The sequence below is a fragment of the Triturus cristatus genome, chromosome 3_2 (genome assembly GCF_964204655.1).
Source record: "Triturus cristatus chromosome 3_2, aTriCri1.1, whole genome shotgun sequence".
Taxonomy (NCBI): domain Eukaryota; kingdom Metazoa; phylum Chordata; class Amphibia; order Caudata; family Salamandridae; genus Triturus; species Triturus cristatus.
Genome location: NC_140584.1, coordinates 164516651 through 164529655, shown reverse-complemented (window position 1 = coordinate 164529655; position 13005 = coordinate 164516651). Strand labels below are relative to the sequence as shown.

The following is a 13005-nucleotide window of genomic DNA, read 5'->3' as shown; positions in this document are numbered from 1 at the left end:
TTGTTTGCAAACGGAAAGTCTGGCACTAGAAACCTGGTGTAGTACTGGGGACAATTACACAACAACGCTCCTCGTTTGCTTTCTCGCAAATTCTGACGCCACATAACTATTAATGTAGAAATCCCGATGCACTCCTAATCCACCTTCTGGTAAACGTTTTTTAGGATTGAAATTAAATGTGTGGTGTAGCATATTTATTTAACGTTGGAGCATTCATCTGCAGTAACAGCATTATCATTCCATACTAGAGGCACACAAGAAATTCACGTTATACTAATATGGCTACAAACGAGCCTGAGAGTAATCACACTGCCAAATAACTCATTTAAAATAATGATTGGGAAACGCTGGGAAATAAACGGCAGTCGCCAGTTCTGTGTAATGGAAATTAATTATGTCTGCTGCACTGAGCTTGCTGTTCGTAGCGGTATGTCTGTACTCAGCCTGCCCGAGGACACCGCCCATTAACCCTCTGCCCGAACTCCAACGAAGTCGAAACCTCAAATATACAAATCCCGCTCGCTCTCCATGAAGACAATGAATCACACTCATAAGCTTGGAACCGGAACGTTATAATAATGTCTGCTAGCGGTGTGCATGCAGTTCTAGAATATCCAGACTCCCGTTATAAATTGCAAGTAACAAAAAGGATGCCTCTTTTGAAAACCGCAAACCGCTGACCCACACGCATCTCGTGCCTCCCGATATTTCCGCCTGTTTGTCTCGCGAGTAGACGGGCGCCAATTTACTTGGTTTCATTTCTTTTCCCAGCCTTTCGTTCAGCAAACCATGCATTCTTACGCTGGGCCGAAGTTCCGGATTACAGTTGTTTGCAAAAGGAAAGTCTGGCACTAGAAACCTGGTGTAGTACTGGGGACAATTACACAGCAACGCTCCTCGTTTGCTTTCTCGCAAATTCTGACGCCACATAACTATTAATGTAGAAATCCCGATGCACTCCTAATCCACCTTCTGGTAAACGTTTTTTAGGATTGAAATTAAATGTGTGGTGTAGCATATTTATTTAACGTTGGAGCATTCATCTGCAGTAACAGCATTATCATTCCATACTAGAGGCACACAAGAAATTCACGTTATACTAATATGGCTACAAACGAGCCTGAGAGTAATCACACTGCCAAATAACTCATTTAAAGTAATGATTGGGAAACGCTGGGAAATAAACGGCAGTCGCCAGTTCTGTGTAATGGAAACTAATTATGTCTGCTGCACTGAGCTTGCTGTTCGTAGCGGTATGTCTGTACTCAGCCTGCCCGAGGACACCGCCCATTAACCCTCTGTCCGAACTCCAACGAAGTCGAAACCTCAAATATACAAATCCCGCTCGCTCTCCATGAAGACAATTAATCACACTCATAAGCTCAGAGTAGAATTCCAGCCATATTAACCCTTTTTGCAACATTAATCAGTGTTCTAATAATGTATGCTTACCGGTGTGCATGCAGTTCTAGATGACGTTTGTAGCTCACTGTAGAATATCGGGACTCCAAGTTATAAATTGCAAGTAACAAAACGATGCCGCTTTTGAAAACAGCAACCCGCCGACCCATTTACATAACACGCACTCTGTAATCTACTCGGTCTTTGAGGCAGGCACATTAACACTGCACGAACTCCACTGAAGTCAAAACCTCAAATATACAAATCCCGCTCGCTCCCCATGAAGATAATAAAACAGCCCGACAGAAAATCAAAGGAGAGGCTCCGCGCCTCGCAATACGGCACAAATCGCGCTGCAACACACTGCCCCCCCCCTCCAACAGCAGAGGCAGGACATGTCCAGAACCACGTGGCGAGCCGAGAACGAGACCCGCTCTTGAACCCCAACACGGAAACACCCGGATCGCCACGCTGGGCCCGGCCAAAGTGGGAGCACCAAGTGTGAGGAAGGCAGCACTCGGCAATGGCCCGTACTCACCGCAAATAGCCGGACCCGACGACGACACACCGCAAGGCGAACGGGAGGACATCTCGCGTACACGAGGACGACGACCGCGAGGACGACGACCAATTCGCGTGGCCAGGGGGAGCGGTGCAGGAAGCAGAGGAAGAACTGAGGGGGTGAGGCGCCTAAAAGGGGGGTCTAGCCTCACCCATCCTTGTGGCACGCCTCCCCAGGACAAACCCATTGGGGCCTCCCCTCCCCGAGGCGCGGCCTATCTAGAGAGGTGGAGCAGGGGGGGGGAGGCTCCAACGGGCGGCCACTAGAAGGCTGCCCTGCTGAATGTCCCCCTGCGTGGGACGCGGGCAGCGGCAATCTCGCCGTACCTCGGTGGCCTTAGCAAACGAAGCGCTGATAATCGGTTTAACAACGTTGAATGAAAAAAGCAGCAAATGCACTTGTTGAATTAAGGGCATCCGAATGCCATTTGGCGCCGAGAGTGACTCAGCCAGCCGAGGGGAGGGAACTCCGAAATGACTAAAATCATCATGAGTGTGTCAGCACGAGTCAGGATAATAAAATAAAAGAGCCCAAAAAACAAATTAGCAGTCACGGCCGGCATTACGGCGGGGGTGGGGGGGTGGAAATGGGGTCATTGCGGGGGGGATGTGGGGGAGGCGGGAGGGGTTTAATTAAATTAAAATGTAAAATAAAACTTAGCGTCCCGCTTCTGGATGGGTCCCGAGTCCGACTCCCGCTCCCGCCGTCCACCGGTTTCCAATTTCGAACTGCAGCCCTGTCATCAAGGAAAGCCAGCCTCCCTTCCTCCCATCCGCCAATCGTGATTGCTGAGGCGAAGAAGAGAGCGCCCCACCCGGGCCATTTTCTCTATGTAAACTGCTGCATGCAGCAGGCTTCATAGAGAAAAGTGGAGCGTGGGCGGTCCTGCTCGAGGGCAGGGGTGGAGTGGCTTTCTCACTGTTGTGCATACTGACTGTTCGGTCGGCCCCAGGGCCGGCCAAACAGTCAGTATGCACAACAGTGAGAAAAGCCACTCCCCCCTGCCCTCGAGCAGGACCGCCCATCCCCAACCAGGCACTTCTGCTTTCTCGCGGTGCGAGAAGGCAGAAACATAAAATGGTAGTTATTACCATTTATGTTTCTGCCTTCTTGCACTGCGAGAAAGCAGTGAGGCAACGCCCCCACGCCCCAATGGGGGAGCCGCCACTGATCATTAGCATTCGCTTGCTCATTAATATGGCTCCGGCTTCACTCGCAGCCATGCACGTTTTATGCCGATCCACTTTCTACCACTGCACGCACGTTTTATATACGGGTCGCCGCGCTTTGTTTCAGCACAGCACTCACTTTCATTCAATCTCTCGCGTTTCACCCCCAAAAAATTAAATACAGCAGTGCCGCGATCCACTTCCTGTCACCGCATACACGTCTTTTATGAACGTGGGCGCCGCGTTCACCGTTAAAAAAACAGCAGCAGCGCTGCCGATCCATTTCCTACATAAGTGTTATGTACGTGGGCGCCACGTTCACCTTTAAAAAGCAGCAGCCATTTTGTGCCAATGTACGTCTTTCGCGCATCAAATCAGACTGCGCACTTTCTAAGACTAACAGCTGGGTGAGAGTTAGCCCTACAAGACCGAGCCTCCGAACCCAGTACCATTGCAGCTGCTGTTGACTCCTTCCAGGGCCTTTGCTCGCACACATCTTTCCCTGTGCGCCGAAGAATGAAGAGGCCTGGGGGCACTTTTCCGTACAGATAAAGTTACGAAAAGCTCTTCTGTGGAGCAGCGACCACAGACCCGGGATACTTACATACTTGGGTCTGTACTTTGAAGCCATGGGGTCAGGGCACAAGTCCTAAAAAAAGAAGTGGGGGGACGCTGTCACCGGAAGTGACGTCACAACAGGAATCTCATGAAAAGAAGTGGGGGGACGCTGTCACCGGAAGTGACGTCACAACAGGAATCTCATGAGTGTTCATATGCCTTTAGATGACGGGGCATTTCACAGCACTGCTACCCCTGGTCTGTTCCTCGATGTCCTTTGCAACCCCCCCTCCCCCCCACTCCCCCGAGGGGGTGCCCCAGTTGCACAATGAAGTGCTCAAAAGTGCACAAGATACAGAAGGACACACATTCCAAGCGTTAACCGCCAACGCCTGCTCGCTCCGCCTCCCAATCACTCCAGCCTGCACACACCACCGGTGCCTCTTAAAGTCTCCAATTACAAATATTAGCATATCTTTGGTAATTTACGGGAAACTTCCCTCCCACCCGGGCTCTCTGCTCACACAATGCTGTCCAGCTTTTGGGCAGGGGGGACGGCGTCCACCCGGAAAAACCTGGTAAAATAAGTGGGGGGACGCCGTCCACCCGCGTGGTACCCCGACTCGAGCCCTGCATGGGGTGTCTCTGTTCCGTGCCTCCAGAGGAGCCAGCAGCGGGCAGGTAAGTTAAAAGTTTACAGTTTTTTCTACTTTTAGCTTCTATCCACGAACCTCTGCACTGATAACACTTCTGGTGGCTGACTTACTGTGTCCATGGAGGAGAGTTAAACAGGATATCGTATTGGAAGTAGCAGGAAATGGACGAAATGGAAATACACATCTTGACTAAGATAGAGTTGTCTTTACTCAGCCTCTACTTCACATGGTTTCCTCAGCCTCGTTGGCTTCTTTCTGCATTCCATTTTATCTCTCTGGTTCCGCCATCACTCTTTTTTCGGGCAGAGTATCAGTGCTCCATGTATACTTATGTGAGAGGACAACCGCTAGAAAGTTTATATCTGAAAAGGCGAATGTCCAGGTTAAGTGCAAAGGAGGTGTAGCATTCAGTGAAGGACAGCCAGACGTTTGGATTCAGTCATGGAAGGCTTCTAATCTGAGTCTGTGATTGGCAAAGTGTCACTGAGAAGTTTGTATTTGTTCACAGCCTTAAGAAGCTATAAATAACTAGGCGCAATGTTATTAACAGAACACCTGTGTTCTTTTGCAGTCCTCTCTCGGTGGGTTTTAATTCTTTAAGCATGCTCATTTAGCTTCATAAAGCCTCCAATACAAAGCAAATCCCTTTGGTGTTGTAAGACAAGATTGATGTTAAAAAAAAAAACGTCTGGGCTTTTTCAGCTTCTTCTCAGCACTAAAGTCATTAGGGGCTGAAGAAACAGTGTTTATACTACGTTGAAATTTATTTGAGTTTTAACAAGCATTTGCAATGCAATAGGTCTCGCATTACTAAACGTTTGATCTATTGGCATTGCAAATAATAATGTAACGCCAATTGCTCAAACCTTTAGTAATGCGAGACCTATTGCTTTGCAAATGCTTGTTTAAAATAGGTATCCTGGAGGAGGATCTCAAAACTCTCCTTTTCAATTGTATAAACCCTGTGCACTTTGGACCTTTGATGAAAAAACACACCATTTTACTTGAACCTTGTGAAAATTGTCTTTGGTGAAGACATCTGAAACCCCTTAGAAACTGGAATTGTCTTTAAAGTCTTTCAGCTATGGATCAGCCTGTTGGCGCTTACAAAACGGATCACATCACTAACACATGCCTTAAACATTTGTTTGGAAAAATAAACTTCCTTCCAAATTGTTACTTTACGGTGGTTTCGGAAGAATTCACACACCAGATATTTTTTCAGTCATATCTTCCCTTAGTGGTTGTTAATTCTTCATCTTCAGTGCCTGTTCATTGTGAAGTCTTTTTAAATACATTCATGTGGCCCCTGGTCCAACCCCAAACCATATTTGCTTTTCTCCATGCTAACAACTATGCGAGTTCCCCTGCCCTGTACTATTACATCGCTACTGCTTTAGGCATTTTGCTCAGAAATCCGGGAAGTAGTTCCTCCTCTGTGATCATCTGCATGTTGTGGTCAAGGGCAAACTTCTCCAACCACTCAGTAATTTCACTCCAAAACAATGAATTCTTTACTAGATTTTTGACCATGGATTTGGCTTCTGCCTTGTTGGATTTTCTCTCTATTATGCGCCCTCTTCTGTGGCATATTTCCTTTATATTCTTGGTAGTGATTGCAGCGAAGCTGGAAAAACAAGACTCTTAATTCTCCCTGGTTCACTTTTGGCACTAAATTCACATAGCAAGGCTGAAGCTCTCCAGGTGGTGCAAAGCTATGGAGTAAAATTCAGGTAAAACAATTACATACAAGTCTTCCTGTTATACTGGAACACTGGAATGTTGGGAGCCCAATTGAAAACAATAGAGTGCTTCAGGCTTCTAATGGCCGGTAGAAGCCCAGAGCTCCAACATTCCAATGTTTGTTCACAGCTGTTGCTGTGAACAAAGGCCTCATGGAGCTTGGCGGGTTTTAAAATCCTCTCTAGCTCCATCAGGCCTTTGTTTCATTTGTTTGAAAATTCTGTCCTCTAGTGGCGGATGTTCTAATGGCCTTAAAGCCATGTCGGTATAGCCCTCCATAGCTGGGCTATACCGACATGTAGCCCACTACGGCGGGCTCTAAGGGTACAGTAGATGCATCATACAGACGGAAATTCCAACACCAGCCAAAAATTACATGATGCTTCTCAGAGAGATGAGGCCCAATGTATATCTCATTACCAGAGCGCAGATGAGCATTCAAAGATCACACATTATATTGCACCAAAAAACAACTAGATCAGAAATACAAAGCAGCATCTTGCCATCAACTATATTAACCCAAATATCTCATGATTAAATTGTTGTGTGTGACTGATGCTTGGATGAATTAATGTACTTTGTTACATGGAGGAGCTGAATTTTGAGTAAATGGGTAGATTGTGTGAATTAGAGATGGATGTTTGCAACAACGGTCGATGAAATTACTTTTCAGTAAAGGATAGATGACCGTCTGATTAATGGATGCAATTCAATGACTCAACGAAATCTGTAGTTTGAGTATAGAAACAGGCCACGGGGACCAGCAGCACTATTTACGTTTTTTTTTATGCAGGTGGGAATTAACTGAGTATTTTTATTTGATCCACACGAGCTGCAGTAAAATGTGGAGAAGGCAGTGGTCATCGATCGCTCTGAGTGTTTGATCTGAAGACATTTTACGTTACTGAGATGCTTTTGGCTTTCCACTACAAAGTTTGGGGTCAGTCACAACACAACAATATAAAAACATACCACCCATGAAAATCTGATATTATTTTTCTCTTTATTATTATACAACACACTCATGGCTGATGTACTGTATTACATGAAATGACCACTTATTTCAGCACTGTCCTATGTTGTCACAGTTTGCTGCTCTACAGAAAATACATACTTAAACACCAAGGTAAGTTGTTATGGAGGTACAGCCAAGCATAGGATTTGTGTTTGTGAAAAGTTTGATTTCTGCACTGTGAGAGGGAAAACTAAATAAAGTCAATAAGTTGCAGAGAAAACAAGGCTACAGCACACAGAACCATGTAGACATCGGTACACCTCCTGGCGACGTACGCTCTCGGGTCCAGCTGCCTCGGCCCTTCCCAGTGGAACTATTTTGTAGGAGAGCCAGTGAGTAACCAACCCCAGAGTCCTATCTTTCAGAAACAAGCATGTTCGAGCTTCTTGACTGGGCAGTTGTGGACTGGTACACTGGGAAACTGAAAGATTTACTCAAAGACCGCAGTTGTTTGAAGGCCATCAAGGTAGATTCTCAATTGTTTCAAGACAAAAAGCTAAAAACCTCTACTTTTCCAGTAACAACTCTACCAGATCACCTTGGCAATGCTCTATGATCCTCGATTGTGCCTAGAAGTGTTACAGTTTGTGATGTGCACAATAAAACTAATCAAATATGTACAGAAAGTGAGAACTGTTCTGAGTCACCGGCGCTGAGATCCTTGCATCCCCTTACACAGGTTAGAGCTGAGAGAAAGCGGAGTAGCATTTCCTACATTTTTGCTTGCTTTTGCAATAAGATACATTTGTAGCTGTTTACGTAGCTGATCTCATTTGAGAATATAACTTTTCTTCAGGCCAGTCTTACACAGCGGGTTTGTATAGAACTGACAAGTCTCGCTCAGTATACCGCGTGAGTTCTGATTTACTAAATCAAGGAAAATTCCTTTCTGAAGATTGCATATACTTGAGAATCCCTTTAAAAATGTCCTCTTTAGAAGGTCTCAGTTACCCTCCTACTGCCCTAAGAATGACACTCATTGATTATTGACAGCACCCCCAGCTTAACTCTGAGGCTGTCTTGGATGAGGCGAGTGCAGAACTAAGGTGGGTGTGAGTCTGGAAAAAATGTTTTAAGATGTTGGTGAAGAGGAGGGTCTAAGAAGGACAGGAAGTGGTGGGAAAGCCATCTCAAATGGGTCCTACTTCCCTTTCTAGGAAGTTGAAGAGGCACTGGCTACAAACCTGCATAATTCAAGACACAACAAAATAGGACATCAGAAAAATATCCCATCAAATCTTGATTCAGACAGAAAGATCAATAAGTCCCTTTGTAAGTACAACACCTCCTGTTGGTAAGTTTCTTTCACTTTTAATTTAGGGATGCTATCGTACCCCGACGTCGGATTTCTGGGAGGAAAATGGTGAAATCATATTTTCTAACAATGTTTTGGGGAAATGTAAAGATCATTCATTTTGTTGTTCCAGTTGACATCTTTTCCTCCAATGACCATCAGATGTTCTTTGTTTTTAGTTTAAAGGAATGTTGCTTAGATACCCACAGAGCTAAGACACAAACAAGTAAAATGCAGACAGATAAAGCGAAAACGTTTTCAAATGCACTCCAAGTACATTTATATTCATTTTTACACTTTTTTTGGAATCAGATTCCTCCTTCTTGGGATTTCATAGTCGATGACCATGTTCGGTGTATAAAAAAATAAAATAATAGCAAGCGTTCTATTGTATTACCCTTTCAACCCAGTGGAGGTGTTGATCTAAACTTCTATGTCTAACTTTCATTTTTGCTGTCCTTCCATAAGGCCTTTTTTCTCTTGCTCAGTCATCCTTTAGCACGTCCCAACACCATTAGGCCACATATAATGATCCTGCTGATGGTCCGAAAATATGCAAACGAGTCCTTAGGTTTCACTAGTGAGGGGCATTTTGTAGTTCACAGTCAGTTTGCTTGGGACACCCAGTGCTTTAAATGGGTCGGTACTGTCCGGTACTGAGTACCAGTGGTTTTTTTATTTTGAGAGGGAGAGTACCTGCACTTCTCAATAAAAACGTAATACTTTTAATTGGTGAGTACCGGCACTTCTCAGAAACAATCAGGTACTCTGGTTACAGAGTACCTGCACTTCTATTTCTCCATTTCAAGCACTGGTGACACCCATGGTCCTTGAGTGGACAAACGATGATTCCAGTGTCAAGCACAGGTGGTCCTGGCCTGAAAAGGCACTTGAAAGTCACTACTTTTTGAGGGTTTACCCAGTGTGCCATGGGGAAGAAGTGGAGCTGAGGCCTTCATAAGAGTCTTTGCACTATTCCTGGAACAGCATGAAAAGGGACTCGTTCATTACACCACCTCTGCCTTCTTTGCCTTGGACCTTTTAAAGAAAGATGGTCTCAAATACTGTTATTTTTCCATGCAAACCTGATTGGTGGTTGGTGGTCAGAAACGGTGTTCCGGCTCAGTGTACAGTGCCTGACTTGTTAATTCAGGCATTTTTTCCATCAGGATGTGGTCAGAGAGGCTCGTGGAAGAATGACCGGAAAAACGTAACATGAGACTAAGAAATAAAATGGAAGATTGCAGTGAAAAAGAGGGAAATTATTAACACAAAAAGAAGAAAAAGTGGAACAAAGTAATCAAGCAAACTAGAAAGATGCAAGTCAAAACTTTGATTTTACGCAGTGAGTGGAGTTGTGTCTGTTGGTTGCATGTTTAAATTAGCCACCTGTAGCAGGCTGACATTGTGGTAAGATGCTGGGCCACAAGGGAAAGAGGTATTGCTAAATTTCTTTAAACTTCTATACACACTTCAGAACAAACAAATACATTTTCCTGAGTACTATCGACATTTTAAAAAGACAGAGAGCCATCTTGGATGAGTGGTCTTGGTGCCAGTGAAACACTAGACAGCTGAGGGCAATCTGTTATGATATCATTGACAAGATCTGAACCGCATGACACATTTAGGTGAACCACACCTCACAAACAGCTGGATGACACAGCAGTAGTAGGTGCCCCAGACAGCAGAAGGGAAGATCTGACCACCAGCAGGTAAACCATGCTTGTCCAGCAGGTTTATCAGACATAACTAACAAGCAAACCAAATATCAGCCATTAGCAGCAAGTAGCAGTAGCTAACATGTAACACATCCCCAGCAGATGTAGCACACATAATCAGCAGGTATTTCCCACATTATCAGCAGGTATATCATACATCAGCAGCTGACACATAATACAATATTGCCATCAAGTGTAGCACACATCACCAGGAAGTGTATGACATTCCCTCAGCATGTATGTCATATACCATCTGAAAAGTAAAGCGCATATCAGCAGCTAAAACATCACACATTATCATCAGATGTATCACATGTCACCAGGAGGCATATGACTCATTCCCAGCAGTATTATCACACATCTGAAGCAGGTGACCCACCAGCAGCAACTGTATAACACCTGACCACAGGTGTATAACACATCAGCACCTTGCATGTCACACACCACCAATAGGGATATCAGGCATATGCAGCATGCACATTATCACATATCAGTAGCAGGTGTATCACATAGCAGCTGAGGGGACATGGCACAACACCAAATGTCGTATCACAACGTTAGGTTGTGCCGGAGCAGCAGATGAAGTGAACACTTCCAGCACCTGCTTACTGGCAGCAGCAGCTCCATGAATCACTAACACCCACACAAGCAGTCGTAGCTGCCAACAGCAGTCACCGTGTTTGCCAATGTTATCCTTTTCAGAAATTAGAAACACCAACAGAAATTAGACATTACAGGAGTAAATAACAAGTGGAAATGGAAGAGATAAAATATAGAGATAGAAATCAATGAGAAAAAGATAGTAAAGGAAAAAGATGTGGACAGAGAGTTTTCTTTTGAATCCCATTTATTACCAACGTTGTGAATTTCACTCTCAGTAGGCCTTTTTGGAAGTCATCCTTGACTCTCAGCAAAACCTTGGCTTGGCGTTGTGTCAAAAATCTGACAAGGCCAGCCAAATATTTCCATCTGCCTGAAGACCTGTAGAGGCACCTCACTCAAGGTGTTCCATTGATCATGGAGGCACCTTCGGCTCTTTGTGGTTTGTGATCAAGCGTGGAGTAGTTGGAAGCCCTCTGTAACACTCTGGTGAATCAAGACCCCGCGGTTACCCACCGTCCTTCCCACACAGATAGAGACGACTTCAGATGCACCAGAAACAGAGAAGCGACATACATTATTTACTATAACACAACATTATTTTCAACAACAACTGTTCAGAGATATGAGAGTCACACACTTCACATACACAGTACAGGAGAAGGGCACATATTGTGGCCACAGACACAGTGTAAAGGGATTTAGGGAGGGGGGCATCTTCCTTTAGTCTCCCCCTCTGGGCCAGTCTCAACTTCTTCTCTTCTTTCAAACATCACGCCGTGTGGTCCATTGGTCCACTGCAGTCATCAGCTTCTGCTACAAAAAAGATGGAAATCAGTGGCATATATTTGCATATAACACCCAGGACTTTACAGACAAATAATAACCCACTCTGGTGCCCATGCATTTACGGTGCTTTTGGGTGCCCACATTAAGGTCTGTGTGGTAGGGGTTCAACAGGAATTACTCAACCTAATGATCCTTATCTGAAGGCTGAAGTGTGTAAAAACGTTCTGCACAAAATAAAGGAACTATATTTGAAATCCCTGGTGGACAAAATGATAAAGACAAGAAGCCTGAAAAGAAAACATATGTTAGTTGAAACTTGGTAGAATCAGTAAGTATGACATGGATTACATTCAGCTTTTTGCTGAAGTTCCTACATGAAAGGCCTGCACTCTGAGAAAGCAAGGCAGAAATGAACTAAATTGGGGAGCGGAAGGCTGCCTGTGGCCTCAAATGCAGCCTCTTGGACTATTGATTAACCCTGAAACCCATTTCACAGTTGATAAAATAAAATAATAATAAAAATTCACTGAAAAAACCACAGGGACGTTATAGTTAGTTGGACATTTCATTCGTACAAAACCAGAGAAATTCGGCGGTTATTATTAGTTGAGCAAACTATAACTCGCGCCCCCGCAATGCACTGCTGATGACGTCACATATTACATCATTCATGACATGGTCAGTGACATCACTGATGACATCTCAGATGAGGAGGAGGGAGATGGAGTGAATACAAGTTTGAAAACCCAGGGAGAGTGCCACATATTACATATATGTATATATATATATATATATATATATATTCACTGAAAAAACCATAGGTTTCACACACGTTATAGTTAGGAATTAGCATTTAAAAAACCTTGCAAATTCACTTAAAAAACCATAGGTTTCACACATGTTATAGTTAGCTGGGCATTTCCCTCGTAAAAAACCAATGAAATTCCCCCGTTATAGTTAGTGCAGGCACCTATAACTCACGCGACCGTAATCCGCTGCTGATGACGTCAGATATTACATCACTGTATTTACACATTTATATACCCATGTCTTCTTCCTTTTTTTTTTAGCTATACATATATATATTTTTTTTTTTCAGAAAGACACATATGTCATCAGTGATGTAATATCTGACGTCATCAGCAGCGGATTACGGTGCACGCAAACTGCGCTGCGCACAGTGTCCGCACACGGGGGGACTGACCATGCAATTTCATTTTTAATGTTTTAACCGTGCGCGCACGCAGCGCGAACTTCACGGAATTTTTTCCATTTCTACAGTGCGCGCTGGGTGCGCGCACTCGGCGATTTTTCGAAAAAAAATATTTTTTTTTTTTTGCCCTTGGGGGTCCTTTTGGGACCCCCTGACCACGGCTAGGGGGTCAGGAAGTGTCCACGCTGCCCCCTTTTCACGTTCTCCACATTAGTTTTTCACCCCCTCAGAGTGCGAGAGACAAAATGGCGGCCGACACTTCCTGGTTTCGACCGATTCGAATG

General features: G+C 44.6%; 1 protein-coding gene across 2 annotated transcripts in view; it reads right to left on the bottom strand.

Annotated features, from left to right (window-relative positions):
* Nucleotides 1-7073: 7073 nt before the first annotated feature.
* The window catches only part of LOC146856955 (FXYD domain-containing ion transport regulator 6-like), a 287847-nt gene continuing 281915 nt past the window's right edge, over nucleotides 7074-13005 (bottom strand). The window contains exon 8 of one of the 2 annotated variants that reach the window (XM_085647431.1): nucleotides 7074-11535. The gene's annotated coding sequence lies outside the window, so the exon portion shown is untranslated. The remainder of the gene's footprint in view (nucleotides 11536-13005) is intronic. The other variant, XM_085647432.1, reaches the window with a different exon arrangement.